Below are 14,178 nucleotides of genomic sequence, written 5' to 3'. Positions count from 1 at the left end.
TCTACTCGAGGAGAATACAATCCACGAGTTCGTATTACTAAAGCACTACGTGCAGCTAGAGCGAGAAATTCTCGTATGAGTAAAGCAATGTTTAGCAATCGCGCACGAATTATTCCTGTACCGAAACGAGGCGAATTCCTTCCAGGGCTGTTTTCTGGACTGATGGCTTTAGGATCCCTGCTAGGTGGTGCCAGTGCTATAGCAAGATCTGTTAAGGCTGTGAAAGACGTGAGGCAGAAATTGAAAGAATGTGACCGTCATAATAAGACGATAGAAGCCATTGCATTGCGAGGTAAAGGTTTGCACATACGCTAGCGCCGTACAGGATAGGTGTTGGTATATACATATCGCCATATAACGCCTACTGAATTCACTGCCACATCGAGCTCAGTCCCAAGAAGTAGGTGCTACGTATGCTAATCAACAAGGAATTCACGATTTTTGCTGTGTGTATATGCGAGATCAGCTACCAGCATGCCCTAACGGAACCTTGAGATTGCTGTAATCAACTTAGACGACAGTCGTGGGCCCGGAACTCATTAGGTTGCCTTCGTGAAACATAACTCTAAATTGTGGTATTTCGATAGTAATGGAGACTTACCCGCTCCATCTGAGCTCATACAATATTTCGGAAGCAGTACAGACATTGTTTACAATAAAGGCGTGTGCAAAAATTCAATACACGCATGTGTGTGCGATAAAGTCCAATGTTCTCGTATCAAACCCAGACTGCAGACGAAAGGCATTAGTGTGCACATGATGATAATCGTTGCAAGATCATTTACTGTACGTGGAGAAGGAATTTAAACAACTGACTATTTTAAACCACCGATTGAACTCAATCATCGGCTACATAGTCTTGAGCTAGTATCATCCGAAAGCTACAATAACATCTATAACGTGCGAGATGGCGGAAACAAGTTCTACTACGACGAGTACATCCTAACCCTACCGTCAGGCACTTATTCATGAATACATTGAAAGTGTGTTGATTGAACCGTTTGGTGATGAGAGTTTTAGTAACTGTTACGGGGACATCGTGGTTTACAGAGCTGAAAGAAGGTGCGGGTATGAATGGGTGGATATAAGAAAATCGAAAGATTGATTTAAAACTTTAAAATTGGCAGTTTTATTTCATTCCATGACCTTTCCTTTTTTAAATCTTTGATATTTACACTTTGCTGAGCAAATAACAGCAGACCAGAACGAGGCTAGCTCGTAATCTTGCGTGACAAAATTGACAAAGAAAAACCTGTTTTCAACATGAGCTTGACGCTTCCATGCCGAACTAAACTATTGCGGCGTGTTAACCGTGCGTTTAGAGTCGTGGGAGGTAGTGTGTTCGAACCCCACTGTCGGCAGCCATGAAGATGGGTTTATTTTGCGTGACTCCCCTTTTCATATAAGGCTAATACAGAGTCTGTACCTGAATTAAAGCTACTGCTATTTCCTTCTCAAGCCTAGGCCTTTCCTATCCCAGCGTCGCCAAAAACCCATTTGTGTTGCTACGACGTAAAGCACATAATAACTTGACAAGGCAAAATTGCTAACTATATATTGAAAGAGTTCACTAAAACAGACTGGACCCATTTGCTGCATGTTTATTGTATTCTTTCCGGAATTACTTGCCGGATAATCATGAGACGTTGATAGGTTTCTAATATCAACCAACTATGGGTGATCATAAAACCAAATCATTAAATGATCACTCCAGTAACTGCAGGGGGAGACTTACCCTAACCCGCAATACACTCCGCAGTCAGCAGGTTGCTAAGCGGCTAGCACTTTCATTAATATTTTGATATGAGATTTTCATCCTCAGTAATGCCATTGCATGCAGCCAGAGAGTATACACTTCCTCTCATCACGGAAGAGTACTGTTCCCTGCTAGACAGTTGTGCTTGGACCAGCGTGCGTGCAAGTCAGGGCAGCTAGAGAGCTCTCAAACTGTGTGTACGGCCTAACGAGTCTGTTAATACTTGTTTGTCACTACCTGATAAACTCTCGACAGTGGTGACAGATTGGGTTGTTCAAGACATCAATGTGTTCGTAGTTAAAAGATCATGATAGTTGAAAGGAAAAACACGATTGTGATAAACTTCACCGAAAGAGACACGCCAAGACCAGCTTCATACCAAGTGCATGCCTGGATTTTTGACACTTTGCATCTACATGAAAGTGACACCAAGATGATCCAGCTTAATTCTACATCGCAGCAAATATACATAAAATGCAAGAAGCAGGAAACAACTAAAAAACTGCTGCAGGATTACGCAGGTGAGCACTCTTTTTTACACAGTAATGGATTTCGTAGCAAAGTGAATATTGATTCTGCGGGTCTTGGTACAAAGTTGGTGCGAATTTTTAATGTTCCGATGAAGGTACCCCATAGAATAATTGTGGAACAAATTAGTAAATATTTACCCATGTTTTAGATTCAGGATGAAACATGGACCTCATGTTTCCGGTACAAGGTTCATAATGGTGAACGAGCAATTCGATTAATGTTAAAGCAACATATATCGTCTATTGGTGGGTATAAAGCCCTGATCAGTTACGAAAATCAGCCTACTACTTGTTCGTCTTGTAATGCAGTGGGCCACTTACGGGGTTAATGCCCACGACGTAAACAACCTGTCCAGCAATCCGAACATCCTGCTAGTCCCACCTGGGCGACCTTGGTGAGTGGGAAACTGCCGACACAGCGCATTCCACTGCAAGTTACGCAGGTGACTTCTGAAGACAACTCACACAGTTCGACACCTAGTGAATTACACGAAGCCACACAGAAAACACATAATGATCACCTGTACACTATGCCGGCCACTTTTGCGACGCATAGGGAGACAGAGATGTTAGGTCAAAAGGTGGGAGATCAGATAATTGAGAACGACAATTGTGATAATAATAATCAAATACCGCAACCGGGAAGGCCACCTACGATCGTATCAGATGCATTATTGCCAGCACAACTACCCCAAGAAGCAAATCATTATCAGTTACAACCTCCAATAAATCAGAATATGGAAAGAGTGGGCGGATATGTGTTGACACCACCAACATCCGTCGGAGGCAGAAACATGCAAATAGGGAAGAGGATAATATATATCACCGACCTTCGAAAACGAGAGACGCCCGTCGGTAGAAGAAATGGAAATTACGGAAACAAAACTACCTCAAGTTAGGCACAGGGATCCTGGGTTAATGCGGCCGGTAAATGTACTTGCAAAAGGAAAGGTACCAACATTGTCAAACATGTTACAAATAAATAACTTCAGCACTCGTCTCCATATGCAAACTAATTATTACGATTGGCGCTGTGTTATTTTCCTTTACCATTCTATTTCTTCATTACGTAGCATCACTTAATGTAAATTGCCTGAGAAGTCATGGCAAACAGGTACCATTACAATAATTTATTAGAGATTATGACATCGATATCTTTTTCCTAAGTAGTATAATTGGATGGTTCGGGCGCCGCCTCCGCCTCAGGGCTCCCAGGGCCCCTCCGCCTCCGCCTCACGGGAGGCCCTCCCAGAGGCCTCCTCCGCCTCCGCCTCCCGAGGGTCCTTCCCAGAGGCCTCCTCCGCCTCCCGCGGGAAATTTGAATTGGTAAACAAAGCCATGTGCTTTTTGACAGCTGTCATCGACAACAACGCATCGCTTATCTCACTGCTGCCATCTTGACAGGCCTAAACCCCAGTGGTACCAACTTAACCTAACTAGCGCGAGGTAAACAAAGCCACGTGTTTTTTGACAGCCACGTGCTTTTTGACAGACAACAACGCATCGCTAAACTCACTGCTGCCATCTTGACGGGCCTAAACCTCAGTAGTACAAACTTAACCTAACTGGCGCGAGATTTGAATAGGTAAACAAATCCACGTGCTTTTTTGACAGCTGTCATCCGCCATCTTTAAACCACAGAGCACTGTGCTGCCCTCTTTATCGCAGTAGCTGCAAATTCGTCACCTGTCATCCGCAGTGCTGCCATCTTAACGGGCCTAAACCTTAGTGCTACCAACTTAACCTCACCAGCGCGAGATTTGAATCGGTAAACAAATCCACGTGCTTTTTTGACAGCTGTCATCCGCCATCTTTAATCTATAGAGCACAGTGCTGCCCTCTTTAGCTAGATACCTTTGAAATGTGGTGGCAGGCAATTCCACATGACCGCAGCCATCTTTAATCAAGAGAGCACCGTGCTTCCCTCTATGTGGTGGCGGCAATTTGAAAAATTCTACATGCTCTTGTTTGGAAACAAACTCACGCGCTTTTTTGACAGCCGTCATCCGCCATCTTTAATCAGCGGAGCACCGTGCTGCCCTCTTTAGCTACTTACCTTTGAAATGTGGAGGTGGTAAATTCTACGCGCTCTTGTTTGGAAACAAACCCATGTGCTTTTCTGACAGCTGTCGACCGCCATCTTGAATCCAGAGAGAACAGTGCTGCACTCTTTAGTTGAAATGTGGTGGCAGCAAATTCCACGTTCTCTTGTTTGGAAACAAAGCTATCCAGCAGCCATCTTTAATCAACAGATCACCGTGCTGCTATCCTTATCGTAGTAGCGGGAAAACAGCAGCCATCTTTAATCTACAGAGCACCGTGCTGCCCTCTTTAGCTACATACCTTTGAGGAGGGCTATTCGAACAATTCTATTTGACAAGCTGTCATCTTTAATCTACAGAGCATCGTGCTGCCCTCTTTACCTACTTACCTTTGAAATGTGGTGGCGGCAATTTTAAAAATTCTATTTGACAAGTTGTCATCCTTAATCAACAGAGCATCGTGCTGCACTCTTTAGGTACATACATTTAACATGTGGTAGTGGATAATTTGAAAAATTCCGTCAGCTGTTATCTGCCATCTTGCATCGCTTACCTCAGTGCTGCTATCTTTACGGTACTAAACCTTATCGTGGTGGCGGCGGTGAGAAATTTAAAATCTACATGCTTTTTTGACAGCTGTCATCCGCCATCTTTTATCCACAGAGCAACGTGCTGCTCTCTGTAGTAGCGGGCAATTTGAAAAGTTCTGTTACTTGTCATCCGTCATCTTTAATCAACAAAGCATCGTACTGCTATCTTTAGCTACATACATTTAACATGTGGAGGCGGATAATTTGAAAAAAACTTCCGTTAGCTATCATCCGCCATCTTTATTCAACAGAGCATCGTGCTTCTATCTCTAGCTACATACATTTTACATGTGGTGGCGGCAATTTGAAATTCTATCTAGATGCCATCTTTAATCAACAGAGCACCGTGCTGCTATCCCTTTGAATTGTGGTGACGGATAATTTGAAATTCCGTTAGCTATCATCATTAAACATTAGTGCATTCGCTAACCTAACCTCTCATCTACTATCTTGAAGGAGACTATACGACACCTCCTCTACCTCCTGCTCTTCCTCCTCCTCCTCCTCCTCCTCCCCCTACCACCTCCGCCTCCTCCTCCTCCTCTGTCAAGGCATAGCTTTATCGAACACGCATCGCGAAGGCAAGAGTGTGCAGCGATAACATTACTATGCATGTTTAGACTTGCGGATTACGAAAGAAACATAACAAGACTTGAATCGAACACTGTACTCGATGTCGTTAACTTCAACATGTGATTAAAACATTGTCTGGTGTGTTCAGAACACTACATAAGTGATCAAGACTAGAATCGAACGCTGTTCTTAATACAACATGTTAGGGGATACCTTTGTTCTAAGAAGATCAGATTGAAACATAACAAGACTAGAATTGAACACTGCACTCGATGTCGTTAACCTTAACATGTGATCAGAACATTGATTGATGTGTTCAGATCACTAAACAAGTAGAACCGAATTGTTCTAAGAAGATCAGATTGAAACATAACAAGACTAGAATTGAAAACTGCACTCAATGTCGTTAACCTTAACATGTGATCAGAACATTGATTGATGTGTTCAGATCACTAAACAAGTAGAACCGAACACTGTACTCGATACAACATGTTAGGGGATACCTTTGTTCTAAGAAAATTAGACTGTAACATAACAAGACTAGAACCGAGCACTGTACTCGATACAACATGTTAGGGGATATCTTTCACTTTGTTCTAAGAAAATTAGATTGAAACATAACAAGACTAGAATCGAACACTGCACTCGACGTCGTTAACGTTAACATGTGATCAGAACATTGATTGATGTGTTCAGGTCACTAAACAAGTAGAACCGAACACTGTACTCGATACAACATGTCAGGGGATACCTTTGTTCCAAGAAAATAATTTGAAACATAACAAGACTAGAACCGAACACTGTACTCGATACAACATGTTAGGGATACCTTTGTTCTAAGAAAATTAGATTGAAACATAACAAGACTAGAATCGAACACTGCACTCGATGTCGTTAACCTTAACATGTGATCAGAACATTGATTGATGTGTTCAGATCACTAAACAAGTAGAACCGAACACTGTACAACATGTCAGGGGATACCTTTGTTCTAAGAAAATTAGATTGAAACTTAACAAGACTAGAACCGAACACTACACTCGATGTCGTTAACCTTAACATGTGATCCGATACAACATGTTAGGGGATATCTTTGTTCTGAGAACATTAGATTGAAACATAGCAAGACTAGAATCGAACACTGTACTCGATACAGCATGTGATTAGAACATTGTTTGATGTGTTCAGAGCAAAAGTACAACTTCAATGATTTACCTAGTGTAAAAATCAAAAACACACACTGTGCACATATCGCATAGCTATCTCGCCTATCACTTGCCTAGTACGAAAATCAAAAACACACTGTGCACATATCGCATAGCTAACTCGGCAACACTTCAAATGATTTGCTTAGTGCGAAAATAAAAAATATATACCGCGTAGCTAACTCGTTCACCGCACTGCTAAGACGCTTAGTAATTGCAAATACACTGATATATGTCATACGAAAATCAAGAAAGCACACTGCGTAGCCAACTCGCTCGGTCACTCGCTTAGTAATTGCAACACGACTAGAACACTGATACACGTTACTCTTTTTTTCTCGAAACACACACACACACGGATAAGAATGTTGCGAGATACTACATACTTACATGTTTTTTAAAAAAATAGGGGGATGAAAGATCATAAATTATATGTACACATGTTGTCTCCTCCAAGTTGTAAGACGAAATAGACGCAGTACTGCGAGTTTCCGCTATAGCTGGCGAACGGAAGTAGCATGATATCTCAGAAAAAAAAATACGCGTGAGCTTGCATACGCGCAAGTCAGACACAATGATGGATACCGCGATTCAAATCCTGGCAACTTATGCCGTCAGGAAGGGCATCCGTCTAGATCATGTAATTACACGTTATGACGATCGCGCAGGTCCCTCGCCTAGCATTTGCTACTTTTTACGGCTTCCGACAGTAGGAGTTCGAACCTGCTATCTCCCGAAGTAGCGAGAATGATTGCGGGTACAAGAGTGCTGGCTGCTGTTTTCCCGCTACTACGATAAAGATAGCAGCACGGTGATCTGTTGATTAAAGATGGCTGCTGGATACAATTTTAAATTGCCGCCACCACATTTCAAAGGTATCTAGCTAAAGGGTGCAGCACTGTGCTCTCTTGATTGAAGAGGGCAGCACGGTGCTCTCTAGATTAAAGATGGCGGATGACAGCTGTCAAAAAAGCACGTAGCTTTGTTTCCAAACAAGAGAACGTGGAATTTGCCGCCACCACATTTCAAAGGTAAGTAGCTAAAGAGGGCAGCACGGTGCTCTGTTGAATAAAGATGGCGGATGACAGCTGTCAAAAAAGCACGTTGATTTGTTTCCAAACAAGAGCACGTGGAATTTGCCGCCACCACATTTCAACTAAAGATTGCAGCACTGTTCTCTCTGGATTAAAGATGGCGGATGACAGCTGTCAGAAAAGCATATAGGTTTGTAAAGCACGTGGAATTTACCGCCACCACATTTCAAAGGTAAGTAGCTAAAGAGGGCAGCACGGTGCTTAAAGATGGCTGCTGTAAAAAAAAGCATTTTTCAAATTATCCGCCACCACATTTCAAAGGTAAGTAGCTAAAGAGGGCAGCACTGCGCTCTATAGATTAAAGATGGCTGGTGACAGCTGTCAAAAAATTCACGTGGCTTTGTTTATTCTCACGCTAGTGAGGTTAAGTTGGTAGCACTAAGGTTTAGGCCCGCCAAGATACCAGCACTGCCGATGACAGGTGACGAATTTGCGGCTACTTCGATAAAGAGCGCAGCACGGTACTCTGTAGTTTAAAGATGGCGGATGACAGCTGTCAAAAAAGCACGTGGCTGTCAAAACGCACGTGGCTTTGTTTATCTCGCGCTTGTGAGGTTAAGTTGGTACAACTGAGGTTTAGGCCCGTCAAGATGGCAGCAGTGAGGTTAGCGATGCGTTGTTGTCTGTCAAAAAGCACGTGGCTGTCAAAAAACACGTGGCTTTGTTTACCTCGCGCTAGTTAGGTTAAGTTGGTACCACTGAGGTTTAGGCCCGTCAAGATGGCAGCAGTAAGGTTAGCGATGCGTTGTTGTCGATGAGAGCTGTCAAAAAGCACGTGGCTTTGTTTACCAATTCAAATTTCCCGTGGGAGGCGGAGGAGGCCTCTGGGAAGGCCCCTCGGGTGGCGGAGGCGGAGGAGGCCTCTGGGAGGGCCTCCCGTGAGGCGGAGGCGGAGGGGCCCCTGGGAGCCCTGAGGCGGAGGCGGCGTCCGAACCATCCAATTATACTACTTTCCTACAAGAAGTTAAGGTCTTTATTTTGCCTTACCTTAGGAACAATTATCAATATATTGCCAATCCTGGGGAAGACTCGAGAGGTACAGCAATTATTTACTGATCTGGATTACACATGAAACTTTGTGAAAAACACTCTACTAGGAGGATCACATCGATATTAACAGAAGATAGCACACTGTATATAAACATCTACCTGCACTCTGGAACACATCGTCGTCACGAGCGAGAGGAATTTCTGACCACACAACTACCATTCTTTTTACGACATAACTCCAAAGAGTTAATTTTCGGTGGAGATTTTATTTGTGTTTTACGGGCAAAAGACCAGAGAGAAGAATTCAGCCCTCCTCCAGCGCTTGAAATGATATGTCAGGACTTAGAGCTTCGTGATGGATGGGAAAGTAAACACGACAATTTCTTACAATTTACATTTTTCCGAGGAGCATCGGCTTCTAGAATTGACAGATTTTACGTAAACAGAGACCTAGCACCGCACGTACATGACATCAGTGCTAAATAATACTCTTCAGTGATCATCCCGCTGTCCTACTGAAGATTCGTACCACTAGGAGAAAACCTGTTATCGGGAAGTGATATTGGAAACTAATTAATACGTTCCTTGATGACGAGCAAATGAAACAGAACTTTCAACGGATGTGGTCGAATATGCTCAGTCGTCTAATCCAACAGGGTGCTGTAACTGTACACAAATGGTTACATAAGCTTAAACTGGCGATTCAAACCTTCTTTAAGAAACATGCAGCAGAAAAGCAAGCAACAGACGGAAAACTCTGCAGTCTTACTACACTATACTAACTGTCCTTATGGTACGTCAACAAGCAGGTTACAACGTAAACTGTCACATAGCCGCAGTTAAACGAAGAACAACAGGCATTCAGGAGAACAACCTACACGGTTCTTTATTTCGTTCGTGTTCTAATTCACCCTTAGCATAAGAAAAACTCAGCTTTTTCATATAGCCCATATAAAAAAGAAACGGGGAGAGCAAAATAATATCTACTCTTCATACAGATGACAACAGACGACTTTTACCTACTAAAGACTGTCTAAATGAAACTGAGAAATACTTTAGAGAAACGTTCCGGGACTGTGTGAAATCCCCGCTAGTTCAAACGACCATTCTGTCTTTCTGCGAACAACAACTCAATGATAATGACAGGCAGCAGATCCTCCGTCCAACTGAAGAAATTGAACTATTCGAGACACTACGAATGGCCAGTAACACATCAGCTCCAGGCCCTGATAGTCTGACTTATTTTTTTCTACAAAAAGTACTGGATCATCACGAAAAGAACGCTTTTAACACTGATGCAAATATTGTTCGCTAATCTACAAGATTGCACAGGCGCTAATGAAGGAATTATAATCATTATACACAAAGACTCCGCACCACGAACTGTATCGGATTTCCGCCCGATAATATTCCTCAACACCGATTACAAACTCTTCATGGAAACACTGACGAAAAGAATACGACCCTACCTTAATAACATCATGAAAGTAGGGCAAACATGTGCTATTCCAGACAGGAAAAGAAACCACTTCCTACAAGCAGTAGGAAATGCAGTGTTACATTTTGAAGCAGAACCAACTGAAATGGCCGCGATATTAAACCTGGACTTCTGAAAAGCTTTCGACAGAATGCATCATGGGTACTTGTTAACAGTGCTGCAACGCTTGCGTCTCCCAACCGCAATCTGCAATCTTATTCGAACCCTTTATAGTTCGGCGCATTCTCGAATACTTCGTAATGGACACTTTTCCAGACCAATTCCAATTAAAACAAGGATGTCCCCTATCAATGACTCATTTTGCTTTAAGTGTTGACCCCTTTATTTGGGAAGTCCACTTTGTAATGTGCACGATTCCCAACCCTCAGAGCCTGTTTACGGTTGCAGCCTATGCTGATGACGTCACTATATTACTGCAGACACAGTTGAAGAGTTCATTACGCGTTTTCCTTCTTATTCAAATCCTAGCCGTAATATTCTTTCTGTAATGTGTTCCTTGGTTCAATACCCTCAGAGATTTTCTTGCTTTTTGAAAAATATCCCCACCGAAGGCTTAAGTTAAACTCTGCATAGACTCACATTAGCGCTCGTAGTGGTAGCAAAAGGCAAACTGCTAATTTAATCGACCGGATAACGATGATTAAACAAAGCGTTGCTGTTTGTAGAAATAAATATAGAATATATTCTCATAGTTTGTTGTGATATTTTATTTACTTAAAATTCGTACGTCATATTTCTGGGATGATTTCAGCATCGAGTTGCTTGCCTGAAGACCCAGAACTGTGGATATTCCTCTGTTTTCTTCTTGCGTTATGCCAGATGTAGAAGCACATGTGCTCATTATTGCCAATGTGTTCATAAAACATCCCTGCACACTTTTACTCATACCCCATCTGTCTTAAGATATGAAACATATGACACCATTTTAAACGTCCCATTATCAGGATCACCTGTTTATTATCAACATGTGATGTTCTCTTACCTCTGCTGCCAAGAGACCAATATTCCTTCAATAATCATTCTCGTACGGTTTCACGAAGTCTCTCTTTACACTTTGCTCGACAGTCTCTAAGTGGTTCCATTAGTCTGGCTATAAAATGGTATAAGATTTCCCCTTTGCGCTGTTTTGAACCTGAGAACAGCATTCCTCTGGCGAGAAACATGATGGAAACATTAACATCTTTTCCGCTTGAGCTTCCAACTTACACAGCCAGATAATCTGAATCGTTTCCCTGTTGTCATTCACTTCTTCATCTAACTGTTGAATGACTAACTATTCAGTGTCGCTAACCATACAGTTTAGGGACCCTACTTTCCGACACGACGTGAGGAACGTTGGCACTACACAGTCATGATTTATTTCCTGAATTGTCAGAATTACGTATTGCCACTGCAGTCACCAGTTTTACATTTGCGGGTTTAATTTTAAATCTGTTTGGCCAATACCAGGTGGCATTTGATAACGTAGCTTGTGTGAACGCAGCATTTTATTAATTTTGGTTTTATTTCGTCCAATGCTTACGTACAGAATTCAATTAGGATGTCTGAGGAGAACGGAAATGTCATCAAGACCTCCTACGAAATGAAAGCAACATTACCTCGATCAAAAAATTTACTTCCGACATTGCTACGGGGTATTGAAGGAGGAAGGTGGTGAGTTGTCACTCGTAGTGATGTGGACCTTATGACAGGAGTTTCACAATTAATTGAGGCAGGTGTTAATTTTAATTTAATTTTTATTTTTATGGTAATTTTCTGATAATGAGAATCATTTGAAAAGGGAAAATATTTCGTTATGAACCTAACCTAACCTAAAGATGTCTTTTGTATTCTTATTGACTTACGGCATATATGCATGTAATATATTTTCCCATGTGTATTATTACAGTGAGGTTTCATTTAGATTCCTATTGTGTTTATTGGGTAACATCTGCCACCTGGGCGACTGTCCTAAATGCTTCCAGTAATGATGGGTGGTTTGCACACCATTTCCAGTGGTGAAATCCTCCACTCTCTTGTAAATTAATAGTTTCAGATTGCAACTGAAGAGCACCCTGTATATTGTCACAGCCGCTTACTTCAGCAAGCTGCTTCTGAGATCTGGTAGCTAGGAAGGCTGCTGCCGCTGCTGTACCATATGTTACAGTTGTCAGTTCGTAGTTAGAGTGTGGGGTCTAGGAGATTCCCTCAGGATAATCCGCTGAACCTTCCTATCATCTGCATGAACCATGACTTACCGCTACATATCAGTAATATCTGCAGTGAAGGCAAAGGTATGCATTATAAATCTTAGAATAATAGTGTAAATATCATCTTGTATTGTCGTTCCCACCATCAATATATCATTCAATGAAATATTGTTAGAAGGTTTAACATGCGCATTATATACAACCCTCGCTTTTGTAGTTCAGCTACTAATCGAAACAGACTTTCAACGTATTAGGTCGTGTTACGTACATGTAGTACGTGTTGAAGAGATGTTAAGTACAGAACAAAAATTGCCAGCCGGACACCAGTGGGATCCGAACCCACAACCTCCCGATTTCGCGTCGGTTGCTCTACCAATTGAGCTATGGTGGCCTAGGCCATCTTTGTTCTACTAAGCTTAAAACTGGATGATGGGGTAGATAAAAGCTTCCACCTTCATTCCCTGTCGTAAAACCATATGCTCCATGGCCTCATACCCGTGAAGAAGGTTACAGTACTCGTGCTGAAGTGAGGGCTCCCATCTGATAAATCGTTCTAGTTGAATTAGTCTTCACGTTTGAAGGAGTTTCCCAGAACCTCAGGTTTCTGCTTGAGGGGTATCTACCTAAAGCATCCCTAGTGGTATTCTCTGTAAAGTGCCTTTCTGTGGCTCTCTCTTCTCTTGTCATGACTGGGGACATAAGCTCCTCTGCTTTCCAGAACTGCTGTAGCTGGGTGTCTAACCTGTCCTGTGACTTCAAGGAACATGTGATTAGAGTAAAACACTATTCTCTTCCCTCTGATGATAGTGTCCAGCAATAATCCATCATAGTTCAGTGTCTTAAAGAGTAGGATAATCTGGTGATCGAGTTCTGTGACCAAGTTTCAATAATGAAAAGAAATGTTCCGCGGCTATTAAAACTCAATGTCACCTGGCGGGAAGAACTTGGGGTCAGCGAGCTTCAAGTCAGGGAGCAAGTTCCAATGTTCATGCTGAATGTAGAGCTAACCACTCTATCCCACCAAGTGCCAAGTTATGGATAGTGGAAGCCTTTACCTATCACCCTTCCAATGGCGGACATGGGATTGCTTTATGCTTTCAAAATACGTTTATTATGTTTGTTTATTCATACTCCCTGCTTTGTAATTCAGTGACTATGGAATGGCTCTTGATGTTGTAAATTACCTATATTGATCTTTATTGAATACTTTTGTTGTTGTTGTTGTTGTTATTATTATTACTAAACATCTATTAAAATGTAAATGAACTAATATTTAATATAGTAACTAATATTTAATATAATAAATTATGCTTATCTTTTTGGATTCATTTATTTTATTGTATATATTTATTGCTATGACAATATAACTTCTTTATGATGTAGATACAACATAAAAGTATTTCTTCCCAAATAGATTTGTTATACACCCCCTGTGGGTGAGGCACGCAGACGAAGAATACACCCACGGTATACCCTGCCTGTTGTAAGAGGCGACTATAAGGGGCGACCAAGGGATGTTAGTGTTAGAGCCATGAAACTAATTGCGATTAGTACCATCGTGCGGGGAACTCCATGGGTCGCCTTTACTTGCGAATAGTACCACTATGATAGGTACACAATAGGTTTGTGATTAGTAGCAACATAAGGTGAGTCTGTATGGGTTTTCCGGTACCCATGATTAGTACCATTGTGAGAAACACCACGGGTCTAG

General features: G+C 42.0%; 1 non-coding gene across 1 annotated transcript; it reads right to left on the bottom strand.

Annotated features, from left to right (window-relative positions):
* Positions 1-12,781: 12,781 nt before the first annotated feature.
* Positions 12,782-12,858, bottom strand: TRNAS-CGA (transfer RNA serine (anticodon CGA)). Its single transcript has one exon. It is a non-coding gene; the product is annotated as a tRNA-Ser (tRNA).
* Positions 12,859-14,178: the final 1,320 nt, after the last annotated feature.

Source organism: Anabrus simplex, chromosome X (genome assembly GCF_040414725.1).
Source record: "Anabrus simplex isolate iqAnaSimp1 chromosome X, ASM4041472v1, whole genome shotgun sequence".
NCBI lineage: Eukaryota > Metazoa > Arthropoda > Insecta > Orthoptera > Tettigoniidae > Anabrus > Anabrus simplex.
The sequence above is the reverse complement of the archived record's forward strand: the minus strand, read 5'-3'. Positions and strand labels throughout refer to the sequence as shown.